Raw genomic sequence first — 27830 nt, 5'->3', positions numbered from 1 at the left:
CTTAATGAATGGCAGAGATAGATGCAGGATGTCCCAGCTAGAAAAGGAAGGATATTTAGCTCCCATATAATTTATTGCACCTGTTCTTAATGAGTTGGTTTCTATGACAGTCAAGGAAAGCTTGACAGTAGTCAGAGTTCTGTGTTCTGAGTTTTATCACCTTTCCACATGACGCATTTTCCAGAAATGAGGCTGTGTTGTATGGTCACTGACTGACGACACTCACTGATCTCACAATGACTATTTGTTTTAAGCCTGCTTTCTTCTACATTGTAAATAAATACACAAAACCCATTTGTTAGTGTTAGGAGGGAATCACAGACAATGAGCCATCGATTTCTCTGTATAGTGATGCTCACCAAAACAAGGGCAAGAAACAAACCTCTGCTTATATGGAGATTTAAATAGAGCCTTCGGAACCACCTCAATGGCAAAATGGTAAGATTATGCTTTCAAAAATTTCTCATCCACCCTAAAATAACAAGTAGGGGTAGTTAGTCCCTGTATGTGATGAGGAAATCTGGGGCCATGCTGGATATATTCATTTAAAGTTGTCTGCACTCATCACTAAGAACTTGTCAAAACTGTTGCACTATAGTGCTCTGAGTAACTGAACACTGGGTCTGCAAGTAAGACTAATAAACACAGCTTATTTAACTGTTAACTGATTGGGTAGAGAGATTAACAGTCTACTGGAAATGCTTTGCATGGTAATGTATTTTAGAGTTCCTTTTCTCAGTTTTTCATGCAAATCGAATGGCCACCCACTTCTCTTCTTCTCACTTCTATTCTTAACCAAATTCCTCCACCTAAAGACCCTACAAGTTGGATGAAAACTTCAGGGGTGCACATGGATGTGTGTAAGTTCACATGTGTGTGCATGTATGTGTGTGAAGGCCATAGGTCAACTTCCAGTATTCCTCAGGCATCGTCCTTCCTACCTTGCTAGAGACAGGATCCTTCACTGGGATATGGCACTCACTAATTCTGCTTGACCGATAAGATAGATAGCCCTGGGTATCCTTCTACCTCTGCATCCACAGTGCTAGGACTGATAAGATAGCCCTGGGTATCCTTCTACCTCTGCATCCACAGTGCTAGGACTGATAAGATAGCCCTGGGTATCCTTCTACCACTGCATCTACAGTGCTAGGACTGATAAGATAGCCCTGGGTATCCTTCTACCACTGCATCTACAGTGCCAGGGATTAAACATCCATGCAACTAAGCATGCTTCTTATGTGAGTGCTGAGGAGTCAAAATGGGGTCCTTACAGACTGAGGCAACCATCCTAGGGGTACTTATACAATCTGGCCTTCTGAGTTTGGAAGAATAAAGATATCTTCTCAGCCCGCTAATATAAAAGCTGTGTGACCCGCCACAATTACCCAGCTTGTAAGAGATACAACTCCTTTTGTTATGGTTTGCAAAGTCCTTAACCCTAAGCTGTGTACATCTCTGAGCATGAGAGAATGAGTGGGGGTTGGGGGGCAGAGCCACCAACCAGAACAACCCTCCAAAAGACTTATTTATGTCATATGTTAGGCTCCTCTGTGTCCGTAATACAATTCTCCATTCAGGTTAATTGTGCAATTAACTGTTTGATAAATAAAGATGGGTCTGATGAGGTCTTTAGGAATTAGGGAGATTGTTCCTGTACCCATGATACCTTAATCTAATACATATACATGTGCACACATGCAGGCAGTTGATGTCATGGAGAGGAGCGTTGGATTTTTATCCTTTTAGTGAAATTAGTTAACATGTCTTTGTCAACTGTCATGCCCAATGGACACAAGTGAAATGTGTCAACTGCTCACCATGACACATAAGGTGCTTTCTTGTCAACAAAGCTGTCACAGCAATCTCACAGTCCATGCCACTCCTGCAGGGCTATGGACCTTGGAGGCCACCAGTCTTCACTCTGCAGGCAGAAGAAGACTATAGAAAGAGCACCGTGGGACTGCTCCCAGGCCTTGGTGTGAATTCCAGTTTGTTCCAGATCATGAACTCAAACACTGCTCCATCTTCCCCTTTGGCACATTAGGAGCAAAGCTGAGGGGTGAAATCAGGCTCAAGTTATGAACTTCTTACTCTCTTTGGGGGAAGCACTAACCTAAGTCCCAGTTACTCCTTTATAAGGATAAATAATAGGAATGGCCTGGTGTTATGTTGATGAATTGAGTTTAATCACATAAGTGTTTCATTTATTCTTGGCAGATCGCCTGTGATATTTTTACTTCTTATCCCATAACAGATCACTACGAATTTGGTGATGTGAAAGTACATGAATTTATTCCTTCTTACCTCTGCAGTGCAGAAACTAAAATCAGTTTCACTGGGCTAAAGTCAAGTTAGACCAGCAAGTGAAATTGCATTTTCTAGTCTTTTCCACCCTTTCAGAGTAGCCTACACCTTTAGATTCTGACCCCCTTCTCCATCTTCAAGTGTATCCTTCCAACCTCTACAAGACTACCCAGTTTCCTTCTTGCAACCTGCTCTTCTGCCTCTTCCTCATGACCACTGCATGATTGCCACTAATTCTGACTGTAAGATATTCAGTGAGTCACAGGCCATGGTCACCCTTGCCCTGTAAAGCAGTGGCACACTTGCAGTTCCAAGGATTAGCACTGGTTTATATCTTAGTAGCCATTACTTAGCCTGTCACAGGCATACACATGTGTTTTAGTGTTATGCATATTCTTTCTGTCCTTTTTCTTTAATTTAAATAAAATGTACACAGAGAAAGCACCAACTTTTCACTTAATAGTGTGTGATTACATCTACAAATGCCTCCGAGGACCCTGAGTCCCTCCTTCACACATTTCTCATAATGTTCAGCTTTGTACCCACCTTTATGTCATCATTACCCTGTGTTTATCTTTGTAGGTTACTTTAGCCTGTGCTTAAAGTCAATATAAAATAAAATAAGATTACTAACTTTAGGTATCAACTTGATTGACTTGGGGACCATCAACCAGAGAACTGATAAAGCATCAGAACTAGCTATGTCTGAAAGGGTATTTTCAGAAGCAACTAGGCCTGACTCTCTAGACTGAGCCAGGGAACACATGGCTTCAGCTTTTGTGGGTACTATCCAGCCAACAGGGGAACAGATAAGACAAGAAGAGAGACCTGGAGCACTCCTATGCTTGGACATCAGAAATTTAGCCTCTCCTAACCTTGGATTAGGGATCTAAATACCAATGCCCCCCATCCCCACCCGGGGAGGTAGTTCTAGATTCTTCAACTTGGAATGTTCCCCACTGTTTTTCTTGGTTATGAGGCTTGGCTTGCAACTGTGCTATAATATAGTGTTATGCATATTCTATATGCTGTAATGCTGACATCCAACAGATTTCAGATTGTTGACAGCCTGTCACAGAACTTCTCAGATTCTATGAGTACACAAGCCAATTTGCCAAATGTGTTTCCTTTCATAAGTATATCTGTGTCTACATCTACGACGATTATAGCTATAGCTGTATCTAATCTATTGATTCTGTCTTCTGGGGGGACTAACACAGGATTCACACTGGAACTTTGTTTCTAATTTATTCCACTCAATATAACCACTGTGACACACGGTGATTGTTCTCTTTTTGTTTGTTTTTGTTGTTTGATATCATACTTATTTGTGTGTGTGACTATGGGAAGGGGGAGAGTTGTAGGAGGATAGCAGTAGAAATGGATATATAGATGCACATGTTTGGGTAAGCATACTTGCACTCTGTGCACATGAGCTAAAGATCAGAGACCAGCCTTGGGTGTCATACCTCAGGGGCTGTCCTCCTTGCACTTTTTAAGGCAGGGTGTCTCACTGGCCTAGAATTTACAAAGTAAGCTGGAAGAATGGCCAGCAAGCCACGGCTCCCTTCCCCTGGGATTACAGACTCGGGTTACACAGGCTCTGGTATTCAGACTCAGGATGGTATGCTTGAGCCGCAGTAGAACCTTTGCTAACTGAGCTCTCTCCCTAGGATTCCATGTTTATTTTTAATCTATCCTATCTTTACAAGCAGTCTTCGTTCATAAACGTGTTTCTATTTCAAGGATCATTTCAAATGCCACCCTTTAAAACATTCCTGGTTGTAATATATCCCCTCATTCAAAAATGCTGCCCATGAATGCTTTCTCCAGGGTTCGTCTCTGACCACGGCGATCTATGCCTGACAATCTACTCATGAGTCAGCAGCCTTTTCCATGTACTGGGGCCTGCTCTTTATGGATAAGGCTATTGTGCCATGGTTATCTTTGTATTGTCATTACCCCTAGAGATGAACTCTGATGAATATACCTGATGTCACCTATGTTCTTCTCATAGTTGCATTGTGGTTGCTTATTAATTGAAACCCACAAGCAGAGAATGGACCTCTTTTTGTGTGTTTACCATGAGACCCACACAAGGAGGCAGCCATGGGAATTTCTGCATAGTTCTTTTCTTGACACAGATAAGAAAGAAACAAAAATAATGAGAAATTTGGTGTGAAAAAGACTTGACCTAGATATTTTGACTTTTGTTTGATGAGGTTTGGATTTGTCTTTGGGATAACTCATATGTTAGAAACATGGTGCCCCTACCCACACCTCAACAGTGCTAAGAAGTGGAACATTCAGGAGGTGACTGAACTGAACTGATCTACTCATGGGTTAACAGTGTATTAATTATTTATCTCCTTGTTGTGATAAGACACCCTGACAAAAGTAACTTCAGGGAGAAAGTGTTTATTTTTGGCTTACACATTCACAGTCTATCATAGAGGGGGCATCATAGCAGTAGGATCTTGAGGTCATGTTATGTACATGGGCAAGAAGCAAACATTGATGAGTAGAGGAACTCAACTCACTTTCCTCTTTTTATACAGTCCAGGACTTCAGGCCCTGAGATGGTGCTACCCAAAGCCTAGGTGATACTTCCCACCTTACTTAACCTGATCTACATAGTCCCTCACGGCCAGAGGCACACCATCTCCTATAAGCTTGACATTCAATATTAATGAGCCAAATGGATTGACAACTTATTAAGAGAGTGTTCTTGTTAAAAAAAAAAAATCCAGCTCTGCGGCGAGTTTGCCCTCTCTTGCTTCTGAAGCCCCATGGCACGATAAATGTAGTAAGAAAGCACTTATCAGCTACTGATCAGATGTTGAGACTCTCCCCTAGGATGGAAAGATGAGCTAAATAAACTTTGTAAATCACCTAGTCAAGTGTGCTTTGTTATGGCAAGGAAAACTGGACTAAGATATATTATATGGATCTGCTGCCCTTTTGTTGAAATATAAGCCTCATTTTCTGTTCACTTTCCATTCACAGGTTTTATGGTAGGGTGAATGCTTTTTCAATACTCATAATTCCAAGGAATACTTGGCATCACCCAGGTTACTAATTGGACTATGTCTGCCTGCTGTTGTTATTAGTTCAGAACAGATCCATATCATGGATGACTCCTAAACTCAATTCTAAAATCTGGGTTTGGATACTCCGTAAACATGCTGTCCATAAGTCTAACTTGGGCCCAGAGGTGCCTAGCAGTAAGAAACTGTAGTGCAAGGTCCTTCCTTGGTCACTGTAGAGAGAATCAAAGTATATATGTGTGTGTGTGTGTGTGTGTGTGTGTGTGTGTGTGTGCGTGTGTGAGAGAGAGAGAGAGAGAGAGAGAGAGAGAGAGAGAGAGAGAGAGGAAAGAGAGAGAGAGACCTAATTTGAGGATGTTCCAGACTCCCCCTAGATTCAGCCAAGTTCAGAGTAAGATCCATTCTAATACTTGATAGTTTCATGAACTGATACCTTTCCATTTCTGTGTAAGACAGTTTTCAGCCCACTTACGTCATGGTGACTGCAAATAGAATCTGAGAGACACATTCTCTTGGTTTTCTGCGCTCTAAGATTTTTATTTCTCCAACTATGTTGAAGCCATAGTTGGAGACACAAGGAATGGAGACCAAGCAACCTTGGTCCACCACCTTTCACTACTGATTCTTGCGTTTGTAAGTAAAACAGTAAATCTCTTTAAAATGGCATAATGAATTTTGGCCTGAACCACCATGTTACCCAGAGCAGAAAATCCCTGAACATCAGTTCAAGACTGATGGCCTGTGTGAAACAGCAGTTGAATCAAGATGCTGAAGCTTCACCTCACTGGAGCATCACCCTTCCCATGGCCCAGGATAAGCCTATGTCAGCAGAAGCCTGTGCTCTGACAGAGAAACCAAGGACAAACTACAGAAGGAGATATTTCCCCAGTTTCCACATGATGAAATTTAACTCTTGGATAATTTCCATACAGTTTTAGAGCCAGAAAGCCAGTGGGATGGTCCAAAATTCTATGTATCAGTTGGAAGTAACAAAACACTGTAGGAAGAATAATGACTCCAAAAGTTTGTATTATTATTATTATTATTTTATTATTTATATGTGTATGTCAGTGTGAATGTAGGCCACATATGTTTTGGTGCCTGTGGGGCCAGAAAAGGGTTCTCTGGTGGTTGTAAAATATCCAACGTGATGCTAATAACCACACTTAAGTAATCAGGAAAGCTTGGGTCCTCTGGTGTGGGGCACTAGAATGTTCCAGGAAACCTGGTAAGGCTGAGCTGGGTTGGAAGCCCTGGAACCCAAAGGAACAGTAGGAGCTTTGCCTGCTCCCACTGGGCCAGGTCAGATATTTCTATGGATAGCCTCCATCCTGTGCACAGACCAGCATTTGCAAGAACAACAAGTCTCTTAACTAGTGATAATCACATTGTAACCTCCATTGTGCAGCAGATTGGAGTATAGAATCACAGAAGAAATATAAGGGTGCTAATCAGTAATGTCACAAAAGTCAGGACCCCCAAAGTAACTGCAGGATTTGTTAGGAGTAGAGACCAGAGAGGAGGTCAAATAGGCATCATATGAGAAGAACCAAACTCCTTGTTGCTCACTTGAAATGTGAGTAAAGGGGTCATGAGCCAAGTGATGCAAGTGGCCTCCAGGAGCTTCATAGGAAGTCACAGCATGGACCAAGAACCAGGTGGCTTAAACATGAAAATTTACTTTGTCACGATCTGGAAGTGACATCAACATCAGAATATCATTAAGACCAGCTTTTCCTGGGGTCTCTCTTCCTGCCTTTTAAGCAGTAGCCATTCAGCTGTGTCCTTCTGGGTCTTCCTTCTATAGGACCAGCACATTTCTGGTGACTCTGAGTCCAAGTCTCTTGTTTTGGTAAGGACAGGGGTCAGATTGGATCAGAGACCCACACCATAAAGTGTTCTTTTTTAACTTGATTGCCTCTTTAAAGATCACATCTCCAAATACAGGAAGTCTGAAATTCTGAGGTATACATATGAATTAAGCAGAATTCAAGCTAGCTTATAACAACTCTGGGAGGGAACGCTATCCTCGATTCTAGCCCAAGAAGAGCTATGGCAGATTCTCACCTATAGATCTATGAGACAATAAATGTGTACTGTTGTAAGTCACTAAGTTTATGCTAGTCCAGGCATTTCAAGTAAAACCTTCTGATTTATTAATTCATATTTCTCCCTCATTAGCTTTAGGAAAAACGATCATCATTACTCCCAGAGGCATGAAGGATTCTCAATATTTGCCTATAGCCATGTGGCTAAGATCAATAAAATGTGAACTTTAATTCAACCAGCCCAATTCAAAAGTACTTGCTCCATACCACTCTCCTATGCCTGTCCACACATGAAGGAAGTTGTGTTACTTCCCAAGCAACACAAGAAAACATAGTACCAAGACTCTCACTTTGCAAGGGAAGAAAACAAAATCAGGGTATATAGGCATAAACTAGCCCTAGAGGGCTCCTGTGGGATTTTCAGGTTCTTCTGTCCTGGACCAAGGAATTAAACCAGAAACAGGTCACTAGAAGTAGGAACAGAAATCCTTAAGGGAGAAAGAAAATGGGCCACAGGAGGAGAAAAGTTAGCATGTCAATGGAATCAATGGCATGACCCCATTTGTGCAGTACCTGCCTTCTTCATAATGTCTACATCCCAGGATTTTATCATGCCTGTTCTGTCCCTCACATGTAGCCTTCATGGGGAAAAGTTTCTAGATGTTCTACCAACTGGTTCCCCCTGCATGGGATATTCTTTTCCTCTCTCTCCATACTACTTTCCTGGCACAGGACTGAAGATCCTCCAGAGACCTAGATTAAGTTAGCAGAGACCCTGGCTCCCAGCACATAGCCACATTTCCTCACCAAATTGCGTGGATAGCTAATCATATATCCCTCTGCATCTTCCAGTAGCTTCTCATTATCTTAGCATGCAGGAAAGAGACTGAGGTCCTGCCACAAAGCCACCAAATGTCAACAATTGTTCTCAGTTCTACCTACATTCTCAGGTCCTTCCTGTTCCCTTTTAGAGCGCTTTCTACTTATTATCTAGACACAGCAATGGTTGTTTTATCTTCTAAGAGAGGCCTCAGGAGAAAGTAACCATGTTGACATTTTAATCTTGGAACTATAAGCTGATCTTATATGTCTATCTTACATTCTTAGGTATGGTTTAAGGCCAGGCTATGCACCATGTCACCTCTCTGAATATGAGCCTTAAAGAAGTTTTAGAAACTGAAATAGACTTTGAAATTTTGATCTGACAAACCTGAGTGCAAATTGGCTTCATTTTCTATTGATTCATCTACAGAAGTCGACAATGGCAGGGAGAGCTGGAGCACAGATGGAGATTGGGCCACTACAGGTGCATCTGCTGACTCTCTGGGGCACATCATAAAGGCCCCTGTATTTTGTGGCTTCTCTGAAACACCCTAGGAACCAGCTTTTGTTTTCCTACCCAAATCATTCATGTCTTCTGTTTGTGGGAAGGGCTGGTTACAGTGTGCTAGAATTGGAAGCCAAAGCTCTAGTGTTAACTCCCTCACACATAACTACATACTGGAAAGCCATAAACACGCTAGCTAGTTGCACAGTCTGCCTGCCAAGCTTTCCCTTATTCACCCTCATCCTCTCCATACCTCTCATGTGCCTGGGGAAACCCCCTTACTTTTTCATTTTAGAACTGTGTCAGGTCATAAAACTTGCTCCTCTCTGCATGGCAACACTGTGGCTTCCCCTTATTCCCTTGGGAATCTGTGGAGTGTTTTCAGGACATAGTAGGAGATATTGTTGCCTTATATATTGATTGGTTGGTTAGTCTGATGACAAACTTGATTGCCAGTTTGATGAGATTTGAAAAACAAATCTCTTGGCAGGTGTTTGAGGGATTGTATAAATTAGGTAAGCCAAAGTGGGAAGACCCACCCTAAATATAAGTGGCACCATTCTATGGACTGGATCCTAGCCTGAGGAAGAAGGAGGAAACAAGCTGAGCGCCAGCTTTCATCTCTTCCTGCTTTCTTATTGTGGATGTGAATTGACCAGCCACATCCTTTTCCTGGGACCATGCCTTCTTTGCTATGATAGATTTTTATCCTCTGGAACTGTGAGCCAAGTTTACCCTCATTAAAGTTGCATTTGTCACAGCAGAGACAAGTAACTAATGTAATCATATATTGAGTGTGACTATCCCTGAAAGGTCAGTTATCTTTATCCAAACACAACAAAGCTCTTACGAGAATTGTTTTTGCTGAAGTTTAAAGGTTGCTACTTTGGGGCTTTAAACACTGATGTACAAACTGTCATGTTCGATTTGCTTTACATTAACATTCTTGGGTGTCCATGGCCTACTTAAAGTGACTATGGCAGCAAATTAGAGCATCCATGACACTGCTAAAAGCCAAATTTCATTAAAGCTAAATGAGACCACACTTTCGGCAAGCTAATAGAATTTCACGTTTGCTTACCATTTTAAATGGAGATGTTAGCTGCAACAGAATGAAGAACACACAGGCACAAAAGTGGGTGGTTATCTGTGATAAAACCATGTTCAAGTATAGCAGTGCTAACTAACTTTAAGCAAAAGAGAGATGGGGGCTATCACTAAATTTGAGGTACCAATGTATTGATTTTTGTTATTGTTGATTGTTTATTTTTCAAGGCTCATATTCTTTTCCTTTTTAGTTTCTCTTAGAATTTTCTTCATTTAGTCATAATATTTCCATGTCATGAGTGAGCATCTGAGTTAGGAAAGGAAATAGAAAATTATTACAATCTGAAGCATCTCACGGTACACACTATTGGTACCCAATCCTCACTTGCATTAATTCTACTCTTGGTGAGCTTACGTCATTCACAAGAAGCTACATAAGGCAGCTTGCTAGAACGGGGGGTGGGGGGGGGGTGGGTAGCTTACACTTGAAGGGATTCCTCACCTGACACAAATGTCTTTGATTAGACAGAAAAACACATGTAGTTCTTAAAAGTTTTCTAAATCAATCACGAGACATTCAATTGTGAAAACTCCCTTTTAGATTAATTACACTTATCATTAGGCCAGAGACTATCAAGGCACAGATATGTCACTGCTTGTCAAGGTTTTGGTCCATCAAATAATAGAATAATCAATCATCTCCATTCTCGGAGAATGGAATCATCAAAGGTATTATAGAGGCGATGCTCTGAAAATAGCTGAACAATTACAGTGATTGTTGATTGTTAACTGTATCTAAGCATCTAGTGACCCCCAGAGTTTCCCTAACAACGTACAAATTAAAACTGTTGCTATTTCTCTCTAGGAAACAGAATAGGATCATAGAAGACTAGTTTGGGTTTCCAGTTGTTTGAAGATAATTCTAAAATGTCCAAACCTACTAAAAAGCAAAACAACAAAACTAGTTTACTTCAAGGATACTACTAACTCATGGCTGTATATTATTATACAGTCCTTATAGCTCCATATATTTGATTCAAAGGTTGCCTATTTTTGTTCAGTTTCAAAGAAAATGGAATGAACAATTCATTGTTTAAATGTCTATACAGCACTTACTTTTGGAATGCCTTTACCCTGACTTTTTGGGAATTTGGTAATTCCTGGTGTGGTCCATCTCCTCTGGGATCCTTGGGAGTTCCAGGGAAAACAGGCCCTGCTGTAGCAGTCCATAGACAGAGAGTTGGAGCGCCAAGCTATTGGGTCAGGACAGTACTACACACACTGATCCTTTAAGCCCAGCTTTTAAAATGCAATGTCAAGATGACATCTGTGTTTTAGCATCAGTTAAAAATCAAACCCCCCAGTTTTCCTCCTGCACTTCCAGCTAGGGGTGGGATATGTTTTAATTCATCCTTTGTAGCCTGAGGATCCAGAACAGCATGTACAATACACTTAATATCCATAACTTTTATTTTCAGATTGATTTCTTTTGTTCCTTTGATGCCTCTGTTTTACAGGACTTGCTTAAATCTCTCAAGACTTTCAACATTTCAGTTTTACCCCAAGTGCTGCTTTGTCCCTCTATAGTTTTTCAGATGGCCTGCCACTTGATCAAATACATCATGCTCACTCTGTTCTTGGATACTGAGGCTGCCTCTTTCAAGATACACCATCACTAACAGTTTGTAAAAGAACTTTCAAGACACTCATTATCGCCCCTGTGTGAGGTAGTAGGTATGGCTCCTAATGCTCTCAGCCCAAAAGAGAGGTGGGGACTTCTTGAACTTATACCATCCTTTATAAAAAAAGATCTTTGTTCTGTAGCCAGAGACAGAGGTTGGATAGAAATGAGCAGGGGCAGGGTCTCCTAAGAGCCTGGCTTATGGATATGACTGTGAAATATGCAGAAATTGATTAGCTCTGCTTAGAGCACAGCACCTGACAGCTTGTTCAGAACAAGCAAGTTGGGCCCTGTGGAACATCTGCTACAGGAAAGCAATCTGCAGATTTCCTCTTATGGAGGGGGTGGGATGAATCGTCCCAGAGGATCTGTGAGAGGATGTGGTGGGTTGTAACTGGGAGGAATTCATGGCTTGCGGGGATCAGCACTGTCCTTTCTGTCCATCTGCTTTGACAGCAATTCCTGGATGCTTTACTTTCCCCTACACTGTGGCTTTTCCAAGGAACTTAATTGGGGTCCATGTGGTGTACATAACACCCTAATCTAAGGGAACACTCTGCTAGCTCAGTGTTCCACCTACCCCATCTTCTGTGGTGCAGATGGCCCTTCTTGGTACTGTGAACCAATAGTGTCACCTAGTCAGCCTAATTTGGGGGCTGGTGCTTCCAGGTGAATTGAACTTGACTAATAAAGAAACAATGCAGAGGAATAAGTAAATGCTCTATGACTTTGATAGGCTGGGTACCTGCCACCCAAGGGAAGGACCTGTCTGGGGGGGCTCATGTATATTCCATGTGAGCTGCTGCTCTGCTGTGACCTGTCATGCTGGGCAAAAGTCCTTGTTATATCCTATTGTAGTAGCTAGGAAACAAGGTATGGCTGTCAGAGTAAGCAGGACGTGGACAGGAATGAAAGCTTTGCTACTGTCAAGTCAGGTGAGGAAAGAGCATCATCCCAGGCCAGAAAAAGCTCATGAGCTCAGGTGAAGGTTTGGTCTCTTTTTGAAAGAGAATGACAAGACTTAGGAACATTTGGTGTGAGTATACAAATGCACAACTGTGAAAGGAATTCTGCAAGTCATGTGATAAGAGCTAAACCACCTTCATTTCTTGAAATGGTCTAGTCTACCCTATTTGCTTCTTCCCCCATTACCCTGCTTTCCCAAACCTCTGGGAATGGGTATGTCGTCAGGACTACTGATTAAGCTCAAATGTGGCTCTTTCACTGTAACGTTGAGATGACATGGGGACATTCTGGAAATGGTGAAGGCCATGGGCTAGAGCCAGTCCTGAGGGGAGGGAGGGTGTTTTCATTTTGACATCAGTGTGTGTAGAAAAGAGTGCTCTGCTGACCTCCACCCAAACCTCTGCTTTGTTGAACAACTTTCCAGGCTGAGAATAGCCAAAAGCTTGAAAGACAGGTCAGGAGTGGATACTGAATTCGAAGGAGTCAGACTCCTAAGCAGATTTTCTTTAATCTTATGAAATGCAGTTTCCTTTCCTGGCAAACCCAACCAACCAAGCCACAGCAGCAATGTCTAATAATTAAGTAGATCGACTTAATGTATTCCAGAGATGCTGTTAAATAGTTTATATTTGTGATTTCAATGAATTTTCACACCAGCCAATGGCATAAACACAGAGATTGGCAGGAAGAGACATCCCAGCTCAAAAGTTGTACAAATGTGCAACAACAACAACACACACACATACAAATGCATTTTGCATGGACAGTTAGCAAGGACAATTATGTTCTCAAGGTGATACACAGCTGCCAAGAAAACCACCCAGAGAAGAAGATAAGACATGGTCCCAGAAACTCAGCTTTGTTCTTGTTCTTCTTCTGAGACAGTCTTAATATCTAGCCCAGGGTAGCCTTGAACTTATAATGCCTGAGTGCTGTGTCTGCAGACACATGCCACCATGCCTAGTTGAACTAGGAGTTTCAACTTTTTTGAAATTACTTTTTAGTGTATAATATTTCAGTGTGTCAGATGAAGTCCAGAGTAGTGACAGTGAACTACCACTGCTAAACTGAGAGTGCTTCTTGCCATCTCAAATTATTTATTGTTTAACAGTTAACCAGTCACTCATCTTGAAGATTTTGGTGGAATAGGACTATTTTATTAGGCTCAGAATTAAGATGCCTTGCACATAAACAACATTTACTGTGGCAGTCTGCTAGCTAGCTTGTTAAAACCATGTTGGGCCAGGACAGGATGTAACTGAAGCAGAAAGGAAGTTCTGAACTGATTGCTTCCAAATTAGCATACCTGGTCCCCTCATGGAATTCATACAAGCTCTATGACAACACGTTCACACAAAGATTGTTTACTGAGGTCCCACTATGTACACTGAATACCTGGGGAACCCAACAGAGGCAAAAGCATCTTTGTAACAGTGACACTTACATGCCAATAAGAGGAACCAAAACAGAGGCAGGAATGTCAGCACTGTGAAGCACAGAAGAGCAAACAGAGAACCAGCTCCTGTGGCCAAGATGGTCCCATCATATGGGTGGCAATGAGCAGAAAACTGGATGGAATAGATGAAAAGTACTCTAGAAGGAGCAAATGGGAAAGGCAAATCTATCATTGAAAAAAAATTAAAGATAGGCTAGGAGGCCAATATTTCAAAGGAAGGGAAGGAGAAGGAGGAAGCCAGGAAACAGAGTCAGAAGCATTCTGAAGGGTGGGATAAATGGCCTCATTGAGTGGAATATTACACACAGGCTAGGGTCTTTTGTTATTTAGTGAATAGCAGAGTAAATAGATAAATAGTCTGCTGAATGATTTTAAAAAAGGGTTAGTCCTACACATGGGTTAGGGAGGAAAGAAGTCATCAATGTGCTTCAGAACCCATCATTTATAGAAGCCACTAGTTGCTGTATTCTTGTAATATGTCAAACCATCTAGAGGTACTCTGCAGATATAATTTACATTATCCCTTGTCACGATTCTTGGGACAGATACATGACTCTTTTCTCTGTGTAGAGATTAGAGGCATCTGAAGTACCAGAGGAACCTGAACAAGATTAAAAGAGTCCTTAATGGTTAAACCAAGACCCATATCTCTCCACCCTTCTACATAGGGGCTGTGTTTGAGACTCCCAGAGTTACAGCATCTATGGCCAGGACAGTATCTCTGGTTTAACAGAAAGAAATAATATAGAAGAGGCTAGAACTGCTGAGAAATAGAGATGGGTTTTGGAATGCACCCAAGTGGATCCCAGACCAGGATGGATGATGAATGTGGGATAACAGCATCCTCCCAGGAACAGTACTGTAGACCCATCAGACCTTGTTGTGATTTAAGGAAAACAGATTGCTCCAAATCGTAGGGACATAAATATAGATAGCTGCATTAAAGCTGCCATGTCTGTAAATCCGTCAGAATGCCAGCTCTTCATTTGGGCCTTGGTTTTCAATGGCTTGGAAAGAGATACCAGATGAAAACCAGTATGTTCCATTTTTATTGGCTTTTAAAGTAAGTGGTCCCAGACACATTCTGCTCTTGGGGGGGGGTGACCTTGAATCTAGGACCTGGTGCATGTTGGCATGTGCTCTACCACTGAGTTACATGCCAACCCCATATTGCTGACCTTTAAATTAAGTCTAAGAATTTAAGTACTTGTGGAATATATAAATTGTTGAGTTTTTGCTGTTTTGAGACAAGGTCTCACTACATGGCCCAGGCTGGCTTCAAACTCATGATTCCTTTGCCTCAGCCTCTGGAGTTTTGGGTCTTTAGCTATGTGCTATATGACAGCATAAATGCAGCTATCTGTACTTATGTCCCTATTATTTACAGCTATCATTTTTTTTCTTAAATCAAAAACATAATGAATACCAAATGAGTTTATGGGGTGCAGGGGAATATAGAAATAATTAACTATCTCTCATTTCTTCCCAGTAATTTTAAAATTTACCACTAAATGTGCATTTCTACTTCTTGCCTACATTTCTAAATTAATAATATATTAAAATCTCCACCATAGATTGACATGTTTATAGTATTATTTATTTTCTTTCTTTTTTATTTAAAATTATATATATATATATATGTATATATATATATATATATTCTGATCACAGTTTACTCCTCTCCAACTCATCCTGGATTCTCCCAACTTCTCTACAGACCCAAATCCATACTGCTGTATTTTTTGCTACCCACCTTAACTCTGGAAATGGACAGAACTATCAGCTCCCGCCCAGAAAATATTGGATCTACAGTTGAAAAACACAGAAACACACAGTTGTTCTACTTCAACTTACCTTTTTGGTATAATTGCTGGGCACTACTTATTTCTTACCTGGAGAAAAATGCCCTTATGAATACTCTTATCTCCACACCTCTCCACCTGCCCTCATTTGAAGTTGCTCAGTTAAATCTAGTCCCAGCTTAACATCCCAAACTGCCCGCCTGTAGAAGTGGCCTCGCCAGATCTCACATGGCTCTTTGGCTTTTCTCTCTTCGAAGCATGGCTAACTCTCCCTTAATCTTACTCTCCTTTGTTTTTCTTTCCTGCAGGGACCCAGAGATCCCACTTATTCCTTCTGCCCAGCAATTTTCCCAATGCTTCTTTACTGATAGATGAAGAACCAACTAGGGAACAGGACCTTGGCATCAGCATCACCACTCTTATGCCATACTTTTTCTTTCTCTGTCTCATTAGAAAATAAACAGGCATTTAAATAATTTAGCTAAATTATAACAAACCAGAATAGGAAAAAACAATAAAACAAAGAGAAAACAGGAGCCAAAGGAAAAATACAAGAAACTCATGGAGATGAACAGACTTTATAGTTGCTTAATATTCTCTTTAAAGATTAAATGTCTACATTAATATTTATCTTGTGCACATTTATGTATGTATGAAAACACATTAAGATGCACGTGTTAAGGTCACAAGAAAATTTGTGATAGTTAGGTCTCTCGTTCCAAATATGATTACCAGAGATCAAACTAAAGGCATCAGGCTTGAAAGTGGGCACTTTTATCCATTGAAGCATCTCTCCAGTACAGCAATCTAATATTCTAATGCTTCACTATAACAATTTTTGTCTCCTTGTGTCCCATGTGTCTTCATGTTATTTCTCATAATTTTTATTACCATCAATAAAGTTACAATAAAAATTCTTCTAAAGCATACTTACAGTTTTATGCTTTGATTTTTTTGAAATAGATTTTTAAGAGCAAATTGTTGAAAGGCATAAAGATTTAACATTTTAATAAAGCCTGTGAAATTATTTTCCGGCATGTTTTTACCTATCACAGTTCTTCTAGCAGGATTTAATACCACCTTTTCCTCATGTCGTTAAAAACATTATTTTTAAAATTTCTGTTTTTTTCCAACTTCATGAACAAAAAATTATCTCTCCCTCTCTTTTTGTCTTTTCCCCTATTAGTTGAATTTCTCCACTTTTTGATGATTTCATACATTCATACAATGTACTGTGATCACTCACATCCTTTTACTCTTTTATTCCTCCTCTACCCCTGTTGACCCATCCCTCCTTCCCACATGTGCCCCTCCTATTTTCTTGTCTATGTGAGCGTGTGGGTGGAGGTTTGGGGGATCTTGTCTGTTAGCAATTGCCACTATGTGCTTTGTTCAATTATTTTTTGTATTTTCTGTTTACTTTCATTTTGTCTTTTATGAATAACTTATTTGTAAATATATGTTTGTAACTAGCCTCATCTTTCTGTGGATTTGATAAGCACCTGTTCTGCTTTTGCTGGACCCTGGTACTTTATCTTTTTATACCAATCATGGTGTCTTTTACAACACACATATATTTATATGTGTAAATTAGTTCTCTTTTACTTGATGATGGTGAGATGGTGATTTAAGAAGTCAACCCAGAGCTACCAAGATGGCTCAGCAGGTAGAGATGCCTATTGTCAAGCTCGCCAACCTTAGTTCAATCCCTGCAACCAACTCCTGCAAGTGTTCTCTGACTCCTACATGGTTGCTGCTTCAATACCTACCCTACACACACACTACGTAAATTTAAAAACTGGGGGCAGTGGCATGGCTCAGCAGGTATATGTACCCACCAGCAAACCTGACAACCTGGCTTTGATTCCCGGAATCTTCATAATAGAAAGAAAGAACTGACTTCTACAAATTGTCCACAGCCCTTCACATCTGTGCTGTGGCACATGAGTGTATATATATATATATATATATATATATATATATATATATATACTCATGCCACTCACAAAAACAAAATAAATAAAAGGTTAAAAAAATATTTCCCCATCCAAAATGGTATAATGCTGTTCTATGTCTTTCTTTTTCCTTAAGCTTTTTGTCAATTAAGATGGAAGTCTTACAATAAAGTCATCAACTCCCAAGTGCTCAACCTGGTGCACTAGAACATTGGAGCATTGATACCTAGGACATTGACAATCCTTTGAAACCCTCTTCCTTATCTACTCCCTCAAATACCTTCTAATTCCCAAAGAGACCCCTCTCATCAGCAGCCAGCTCCTATTTCCTTTGCTTCCAGGTATTTACCAGTGGATCTACTGACAGACCCTTCTTCCTCCTCTCTGTCTGCATTCATATGTTCTAAAGATTTCATCTAAATGACATCACACAGTATGTGTGGCCTTTTGAATTTCTGTATTCTTACTTAGCATAAAAATTCCAATATTCATTCATGTTGTAGCATGCAATGGCATTCCGTTTCTTTTTAAGGCTGAATACTGTTCTTTTACATGGATAATATCCTTCAATTTCATTTTGTTTTATAGCTGAAATCTATTTTTGCATGTGGTGTGAGACAGGAGTAAAATTTTATAAAGTCACAGAGGAGTATAATGTAGATGCCAATACTCAAGAATAAATTAAAATGAATCCATATTTAACAAGTACATTTATGTTTATTTCTTTATTTGCATCAACTGAACTCCTAAGTACCTTTAACACACTGATAATGGCACTTGCCAGAAAGGAGGCAAGATCTCAAGGCAACAAATTACCAGCATTTACCTTAGCAGTGTATGTAGCCACTCACTCTGATTCATGGACCTTCTTATGGGTCTCCTTGCTGTGGGCATTGGCAGGTCTGTGGAGCAACATTTAGTTAATCAATGTATCAGCATTATATAGCTCCTCTTAAAAGACACAGTGTTCTATTTTGAAGTCATCTGAGCAGGGAGTTCAGAAATAGCATGGGGACTCAAGCTAATCTACTTTCTAAATGTTCTTTCCGGAGTGGTGGCAACTTTTGACCTTGATGTTGATTATGATTAGCATAGCAATCACTCTTCTATAATTAAAAGGCAGACGAGAATTCTTTGGCTTGTTTATTAATTCCCTTATGAATCTTGCTTTATTTTCCCACTATGAGGACAAAGTGTTTGTCTGATTTATGAGTGTGTGTGGGTGTAAGTCACTCCAAAGATGGAGACCAAGGTTCCCTTAAAGAGTAATCAAGACCTCCAGGATGTGACACCCAAAATGCCCATGAGTTCTTCCCTCTTCTCACTCTCCTTGGGCAAACAGGAATATGTAGTCACATGATCCTGTAACAAGCCATAGCAATGTGGTTGCCTTTGGAGATGGAAGCCAAGACTCCATGTAGGACTGACAGTGCCAGAAAGCACTGCAGTGTATGGCCAGCACTTCGCAGCCCTGTTTGCACTTAGCACCACAGCCCCAAGTTCCTTCTCAAAGCCCCTGTCACTCTAGGAACAACTTGAGTTACAGCTTGGAATCTAATTTTGTCTCCATTTTAATGGTGTTTATTACTTTATGGTGACTTGATAGACACAGGTACTGTGATAAGTGCCCTCTGTGCCTTGTCATTCAGTCCTCCCAACAGGACAGTGAAGTACAATGATCAGTCCTGGTTTTCAGAAGAGGCAGCTGTGGCCTTGATCAGCAAATAAATTGTTCAAGGGCACCTGATAAGAAAGTGGGATCTAGACAGTCTCCACCTGCTGCCAGGGCCTCTGTGATAAGCTATCTGGCTCCCTGAGGCTTCATTTCATCCCTTACTTCTTTCAGCTTACATCTTTATTAGAGATGTGGCCTTTATGATAATGCTGTAAGGATGGCAAGCAATGACACCAGCAAGCACACACATTACAACCTTCTACACCCTTGTCATTTCTACCAGACTGGTAATTCTAAGGGCAGCCCTATCATGATTCCCAGTTCACGTATGAGAAAGCTGAAGCCCAGAGAGGTCTCACAGCAAGAGAAAAGCAATGGCTAGGATAGGGGCTCTGTCTATGACTGCTGGCTTCACAGTTGAGACAACTCTGTACCTCATTATCATACACTGTTTTTCAGTTCACTCCATGGCAGTGTGTGTGGGTTCTTTTTGCCTTACATCCCTGTGGGAAGTGGCTCAGCAGTTCTCCTCCTACCTCCTCTGTCAAAATGTGTTTTGAAGTTTCTCACTCCAGGATGTTCTTGTCTAATAATGCTCTCAGAAGTGTGGGCTCTGGAGGAATGAAAGTAAAAAATCACAGAGATAATTGCACATCCATGTTTATTTCTGCACTATTTACAACAGCCACACTATTGGAACCAGCCTAGATGCCCATCAGTACGAGAAGGTGTAAAGAAACGTGGTGCATACACCATTGAATTTTATACAGCCAGAAAGAAGGCAAAGGTAGCAGGACATTAGGAGAAAATGCATGCAAATAGAGATGCAGAGAGATCAATATGTTTTCTCTTATATATGGAACCTAGATTTAAAAGTATGTATATGTATGCTTATATAAATAAAAGGTAAAGGTGGGTCCTATGAATAGCACTTGATGTCTCCTCATTCCCATTGTTCTCTACTTCCTCATATGAGCAGTCAGTTCTACTGTGAATGCCTCTCTAAGGAGCAATGCTAAAGTCTTTCTACAGTTTGGGGAGACTCTCTCCAATGAATAAGGCTTAGTCAAGGACTGGAAAGGTAATAGAAAAGAAAGAGATGGGCTCTCACAGCTGGAACTCTGACCCAGGAACTCCTGTGGAACAAATGGTCCATCAAAATTTCTTATCAAACTTGCTGTCTTGAACTAAATGAATCTACTGACTTATAATAATGGATGTCTGACATTATGTGCTGAAGTTAGAATAATAAGTGTTTGATAAGTTTTTTTTAACTATTCCCAAAATCACCTCAAATAGAATATACATTGTCTTGCATTAAAATCAGCATGTATCTAAAGGGAGTAAGAATAATGATAAAAAATACCCCATATCAGAACACCTGAGTAAGTATACTTATATGCTATGATGTTAAGAACCTCAGACGAATTAAGTCTCTCTTTCTTGGGAAGCAAATACTATCAGAGAAAGGAAGTGCAAGCAGAAAAATGAATGAGGGGTTAGATGCTCAGACTCCACAGATGGGAAAGACAGAGCAAGGATTGTCTGGACCAACTCTCTGCATAGCCCAAACCCTTCCTCTATTCCACTGAAATCCAGGGCTTAGAAAGAGAGCTTGTCTAGAAAGAGACTTAATTCATCGGAGGCTCTTACATCATAGCATACAAGTATACATACTCAGGTGTTTTGATATGGGGTATTTTTTTTATCATTATTTACTCCCTTTAGATACATTCTGATTTTAATGCAAGACAATAATTGCATTAAATTATTTTCTCTATAATTTCTTACCCTGATGATGCCAGTGTTTTCCCCTCATGCCATCCCATTTAGCCCCCACAGCAATGCTTTGAATAATGTTCTACTATCACCTCACTATACAACCTAAGTCTTGTTGTAGGCAAGTCAACATGGGAGGCCAAGGCCTACCTGATGCCAATTACAATCCATAAGACAATTTTACGATGTGATTTTTCTGAGCACATGCAGCACCTAGAAAAGAGATGGCTATTTACTTATTATATTTTATTAGATATTTTCTTTATTTGCATTTCAAATGTTATCCCCTTTCCTTGTTTCCCCTCCGAAAATCCCCTATTGCCTCCCCTTCCCCCCTACTCACTAACATACCCACTCCTAATTCCTGGCCTGGCTACACTGGGGCATAGAGCCTCCACAGGACCAAGGGCCTCTCTTCCCATTGATGAACAACAAGGCCATTCTCTCTACATATGCAGCTGGAGACTTGAGTCCCACCATGTGTACTCTTTGGTTGGTGGTTTAGTCCCTGGGAGCTCTGAGGGTACTGGTTAGTTCATATTTTTGTTCTTCCTATGGGACTGCAAATCACTTCAGGTCCTTGGGTACTTTCTGTAGCTCCCCCTTTGGGGACCCTGTGCTTGGTTCAGTTCAATGGTTGGCTGTGAGGATCCACCTCTTTATTTTTCAGACACTGTTAGAGCCTCTCAGGAGACAGCTATAAAACGCTTCTGTCAGCAAGCACTTGTTGGCATCCACAATAGTGTATGTGCTTGGTGACTGTATATGGGATGGATCACCAGATGAGGTAGTCTCTGGATGGTCATACCTTCAGTCTCTACTATACACTTTGTCTCTGTTAACTCCTTCTCTTACACGCGTTCTCGAGACCGGCCAGGAAAGACGCAACAAACTGGAATCTTCTGCGGCAAAAGCTTTATTGCTTTCATCTTCAGGAGCAAGAGAGCAAGAGCAAGAGAGAGAATGGCGAAACCCCGTCCCTTTTTAAGGAGAATTATCCTCTGCCTAGGACGTGTCACTCCCTGATTGGCTGCAGCCCATCGGCCGAGTTGTCGTCACGGGGAAGGCAGAGCACATGGAGTGGAGAACTACCCTTGGCACATGCGCAGATTATTTGTTTACCACTTAGAACACAGGATGTCAGCGCCATCTTGTAATGGCGAATGTGAGGGCGGCTCCCCACATCCTTCCAGCTTGCAATCTCATGAGCAATGGAGGAGTGTTCTTCTTCTTCCACATCCTTGCCAGTATCTGCTTTCATCTTAGTTTTTGATCTTAGTCATTCTGACTGACGTGAGGAGTCATCTCAGGGTTGTTTTGATTTGCATATGCCTAACGACTATCAATGTTGAACATTTTTTCAGGTGCTCTCAGCCATTCGGAATTCCTCAGTTGAGAATTCTCTATTTAGCCCTGTATCCCATTTTTTAATAGGGTTATTTGGTTTTCTGGAGTCTAACTTCTTGAGTTCATTGTATATATTGGATAGTATTCCTTTTTTAGATTTAGGATTGGTAAAGATCATTTCCCGATCTGTGGGTTGCCTTTTTGTCTTATTGACAGTGTTCTTTGCCTTACAGAAGCATTTAAATTTTATGTGGTCCCATTAGTTAATTCTTGATCTTACAGTTATCAGCCAGTGGTGTTCTGTGCAGGAATTTTTCCACTGTGCCCATATGTTCAACATTCTTCCCCACTTTCTCCTGTATAAGTTTCAGTGTCTCTGGTTTTATGTGGGGGCCCTTGATCAACTTAGACTTGAGCTTTGTACAAGGAGATAAGAATGGATCAATTCGAATTCTTCTACATGATAATCACCAGTTTAGCTAGCACCATTTGTTGAAAATGCTGTCTTTTTTCTACTGGGTGGTTTTAGCTCCTTTGTCAAAGATCAAATGACCATAGGTGTGTTCATTTCTGAGTCTTCAATTCTATTCGTTTGATCAACCTGTATGTCACTGTACAAATACCATACAGTTTTTGTTTTGTTTTGTTTTATCACAATTGCTCTGTAGTACAGCTTAGGTCAGGCATGGTGATTCCCCCAGAAGTTCTTTTATTGTTGAGAATAGTTTTGTTATCCTAGGTTTTTTGTTATTCCAGATGAATTTGCAAATTTCCCTTTCTAACACTGTAAAGAATTGAGTTGGAATTTTGATGGGGATTGCATTGACTCTGTAGATTTTTTTTGGCAAGATAGACATTTTTACTATATTAATCCTGCCATTCCATGAGCATGGGAAATCTTTCCATCTTCTGAGATCTTGGATGTCTTTGTTCATAGACTCAAAGTTCTTATACAGATCTTTTACTTGCTTAGTTAGAGTCACGCTAAGGTATTTTATATCATTTGTGACTATTGTGAAGGTTGTTGTTTCCCCAATTTCTTTCTCAGCCTGTTTAACCTTCCTGTAGAGAAAGGTTACTGATTCGTGTGAGATACTTTTATATTCAGCTACTTCACTGAAGTTGTTTATCATGTTTAGGAGTTCTCTGGTGGAATTTCTGGGGTTACTTATATATACTATCATACATCTGCAAATAGTGACATTTTACTTCTTCCTTTCCAATTTGTATCCCTTTGATCTCCTTTTGTGGACTTCAAGTACTATATTGAATAGGTAGGGAGATAGTGGGCAGCTTTGTCTAGTCCCTAATTTTAGTGGGATTGCGTCAAGTTTCTTTTCATTTATATAGATGTTGGCTACTGCTTTGCTCTATATTGCTTTTATTATGTTTAGGTATGGGCCTTGAATTCCTGATCTTTCCAGGACTTTTATCATAAAGGGGTGTCAGATTTTGTCAAATGCTTTCTCAGCATCTAATGAGATGATCAAGTGTTTTTTCTCTTTGAGTTTGTTTATATACTGAATTACATTGATGGATTTCAGTATATTGAACCATCCCTGCATCCCTGGGATGAAGTCTACTTGATCATGATGGATGATCATTTTGATGTGTTCTTGGATTTGGTTTGTGAGAGTTTTATTGCGCATTTTGCATCAATCTTCATAAAGAAAATTGGACTGAAGTTCTTTTTCTTTGTGTGGTTTAGGTATCAGATTAATTGTGGCTTCATAGAAGGAATTGGGTAGAGTACCTTCTGTTTCTATTTTGTGGAATAGTATGAGGAGTACTGGTATTAGGTCTTCTTTGATAGAACTCTCCGCTAAACACATCTGGTCCTGGGCTTTTTTTGGTTAGGAGATTATTAATGGTGTTTCTATTTCTTTAAGGGATATGGGAATGTTTAGATCATTAATCTGATCCTGATTTAACTTTCGTATCTGGTATCTGTTTAGAAAATTGTCCATTTCATCCAGGCTTTCCAGTTTTGTCGAGTATAGGCTTTTGTAGTAGAATCTGATGATTTTTGGGATTTCCTCAGATTCTGTTGTTATCTCTCCCTTTTCTATTCTGATTTTGTTAATTAAGATACTGTCCCTGAGCCCTCTAATTAGTCTAGCTAGTGGTTTATCTACTTTGTTGATTTTGTCAAACAACCAGCTCCTGGTTTGGTTGATTCTTTTTATAGTTCTTTTTGTTTCTACTTGGTTGATTTCAGCCCTGACTTTGATTATTTCCTGCTGTCTACTTCTCTTGGGTGAATTTGTTTTCTTTTGTTCTAGAGCTTTTAGGTGTGCTGTTGAGCTGCTAGTGTATGCTCTCTCCAGTTTCTTTTTGGGGGCACTCAGAGCTATGACTGTTCTTCTTAGGACTGCTCTTATTGTAACCCATAAGTTTGTGTATGTTGTGGCTTCATTTTCATTAAACACTTTTATTCTTCTTAAAAATCTAACTCATGTGTATACATATTTACTCTGAATGAACTGGTATAATAATATGCAACCATTCACCCATTCATTCACTTATCAATAAAAGAAGGTTTATTTAAGTTTTTCAAAGTAAGGACCACTAGTCACCTTCTACCTCTCCTTTCTTCCTATGTGCCCAATAATCATCCTATCTCAACTACAGTGAAAAAGATGAGAGGTTCATCATCTCACTCTGAAAGACAGGCTGCACCACAAAGCATTTACATCTCATACTATCTATCTAAGTCCCATTCTGGGAACAGAAAACAGTAATAGAAAATAATGTTCCACAAACTAAAGGGAAAAGCAATCAGTTTAAAGAGAAAATAAGCAAGTACTTGAGTAACCACATGTCCCCGACAAGGAGTGTCCAAATGGCCAATGGAAATGCCATAAAGGCCAGACAGTGGTGGCACATTCCTTTAATCTCAGCACTCAGGAGGCAGAGGCAGGTGGATTTCTGAGTTCAAGGCCAGCCTGGTCTACAGAGTGAGTTCCAGGACAACCAGGGCTATACAAAGAAACCTTGTCTCTAAAAAACAAGACAAGACAAGACAAAAAACCAACCAAACAAAAACCAAAAAAAAAAAAAAATGCCATAAAAAGCTTCAACTTTACTAACTTAAGAAAGCAAATTAAATCAAGTTCTTATGCAAACTGTAAGTTAAGATGAAATGTTTCAGTAGAATAAAATTAAAGACATGAAAACTAAGTATCCACAAGCATGTGGGCAGAAACTTCTTTACTGCTTTGAAAAATGCTTTGCATTTCTGCTAAATCTGAGCTCATGTATGTTTTGTGTTATGAAAGAACTGTACACATGTGTTTACCCTGAAAGTCATTCCCTATATTGCTAGCACACTCTTTTGGGATAGTCGCAAATACCCAGAAATAAATTAGCTAGTGGTATGTGTGTGTGTGTGTGTGTGTGTGTGTGTGTGTGTGCGCACACACACACACACATACTGGGGTAGAAATAGAATATTATACAGTAATGTAAATTCACTATCAGTCATTATTCTAGACTACAAAATGTGTTTTTTCCTTTTTCAGTGTTAACAGAACTTGCTAGATGCAAAACAAGTACATTTATCTGGATTTAACAAACAGGAAAAACATCATTGTGCTTTTAGAAATTATGGTAGTGGCTCTCCTTGAGTGGGTAATGTCCCGCCATAGGTGGATAGTGGCTCTCCTTGGGTGGGTAATGTCCCTCTATAGGTGGATAGTGGCTCTCCTTGACTGGATAGTGTCTCTTCTTAGGTGCATAGTGGTACTCCTTGAATGACTACTAGCTCTCCTCAGGTGGGTTATCAATTAGAAAGAGCAGTGTGGATACTGTTGCAGAGCTGCTGGTGTTCTATGTTGCTTCAGATGTTGGTACTGTTGTTGCTGTTGCTGCAAACACCAATCCACGACATTATTAATGATACTCTGTTATGCTTGCAGATAGGAGTATAGCATGGCTATACTCAGAGAGGCTGTACTCAGAAGCTGACTTGTACAGATGCAGAGACCCACAGCAAACAGTAGATAGAGCTTGGGGATTCTCATGGAAGAGTTGGGAGAAGGGTTGGTGACCCCAAAGGGGATAGCAATTCAACAGGAAGGCCAACAGAATCAACTAACCTAGACCCTTGGGGGCTTTAAGAGACTGAAGCACCAAGCAAAGAACATACATGGGGTGGACCTAGGCCCCCTGCACATAGGGAGTAGATATGCAGTTTGGTCTTCATGTGGGTGCTGAACAATTGGAGCTCTGGCTAGCTCTAAAGCCAAACTGTGGAATTTATTCCCCTAACTCAGCTTTCTTGTCTGGCCTCTGTGAGGGAAGAAGGGCCTAGTCCAGCAACAACTTGATTTGCCAGGGTTGGGGGAATACCCAGGGATGGTCTCACCTCTCTCACAGGAGAAGTGGAAGGGAATGAGGGAGAAGGTACTGTGGGAGAGGTTGCAGAGAGGGGGCATAGCAATTGGGTTGTAAAGTGAATAATTTAAAAAGAAAAAAGAATGTGCTGAAAGTTGCTAAGGCATGGAGAGGCACTCCAGAGTCCAAGAACTTGAGCTCCTCCCATAAGGACATAGTTTCCTGCGGAGACCCCCGACTGCATTGGGGTATTGGCACTAGATACTCTTTCTTGTGGGGACTGTTGTCCTGTGCACTGTAGCACTGTCCTCACAGATCCAAAACCAAGCCCCACCTCTGCTCCCAGCTGTTAACTATCAATGTCTTCCATTTTGTTTAACATCTTCTGGGGAAAAAAGTACTCAATTTAATGATTGCATCTGAGCATAGCATGTTGCTTGGAGTGCCCTAAAACCTTCATAGTGAGGAATCACTGACGCATATGTCATAAAGTGGCTTTATAAGTGACACGGTCTCCCTTTTGGTATAATCAATGTACCTCTTAATTCTTTCAGCTTGAACTTTTTTCCCTGATCCTTCCATTTGAAAGAGAATGCTCCTTCCTCTGACCCTCTGGCAAGCATGTCCAATCTTTGATGGTGCAGCAGGATGTTGTCATCTACAAAGGTCACACTGGAGAACTGGAAACCAATTATAAGCAACCAAGTTACAAGAAAAGAATACCTAAAAAGTTCTCAAAAGGCTATAGGTCACTCTATAGTTTTGTATTGGAGCATGTCAGCTGTTATAGAGAGTGTGATCCCTTCAGTCTATGAATTAAACAATCATATTGAAGCTTTCAGCATGGTCTGTCCTGTCATTCCTTCTGCTCACAAACCATCAACTACTTTCTTAGCCCCTTGGGAGAATAATCATTGCATTCAGATCACAGATCCATTATACCCTCTGAAGAAACTTTCTGTCATCCTAATTGGTTAAGATCCCTTGAACCTTCAGGAATATCTATCCCTGGTTTTGTTTCTGGTTTTGCTTTTGCTTTTGCTTTTTAAAACAATGCC

General features: G+C 40.5%; 2 long non-coding RNA genes across 3 annotated transcripts in view; one reads left to right on the top strand and one right to left on the bottom strand.

Moving 5' to 3' along the window:
- Positions 1–343: 343 nt before the first annotated feature.
- Gm41096 (predicted gene, 41096) lies at positions 344–27613 on the top strand. Its single transcript, NR_168883.1, has 2 exons — positions 344–438; positions 27327–27613. It is a non-coding gene; the product is annotated as a predicted gene, 41096 (long non-coding RNA).
- The window catches only part of Gm41097, a 53840-nt gene continuing 53344 nt past the window's right edge, over positions 27335–27830 (bottom strand). For both annotated transcript variants that reach the window (XR_874221.3, XR_874220.3), the window contains exon 3: positions 27335–27452. This is a non-coding gene — a long non-coding RNA (predicted gene, 41097). The remainder of the gene's footprint in view (positions 27453–27830) is intronic.

This window comes from Mus musculus, chromosome 14, assembly GCF_000001635.26.
Source record: "Mus musculus strain C57BL/6J chromosome 14, GRCm38.p6 C57BL/6J".
NCBI classification, from domain to species: domain Eukaryota; kingdom Metazoa; phylum Chordata; class Mammalia; order Rodentia; family Muridae; genus Mus; species Mus musculus.
Note: the sequence above shows the minus strand (reverse complement) of the source record. Positions and strands in the feature narration are given on the sequence as shown.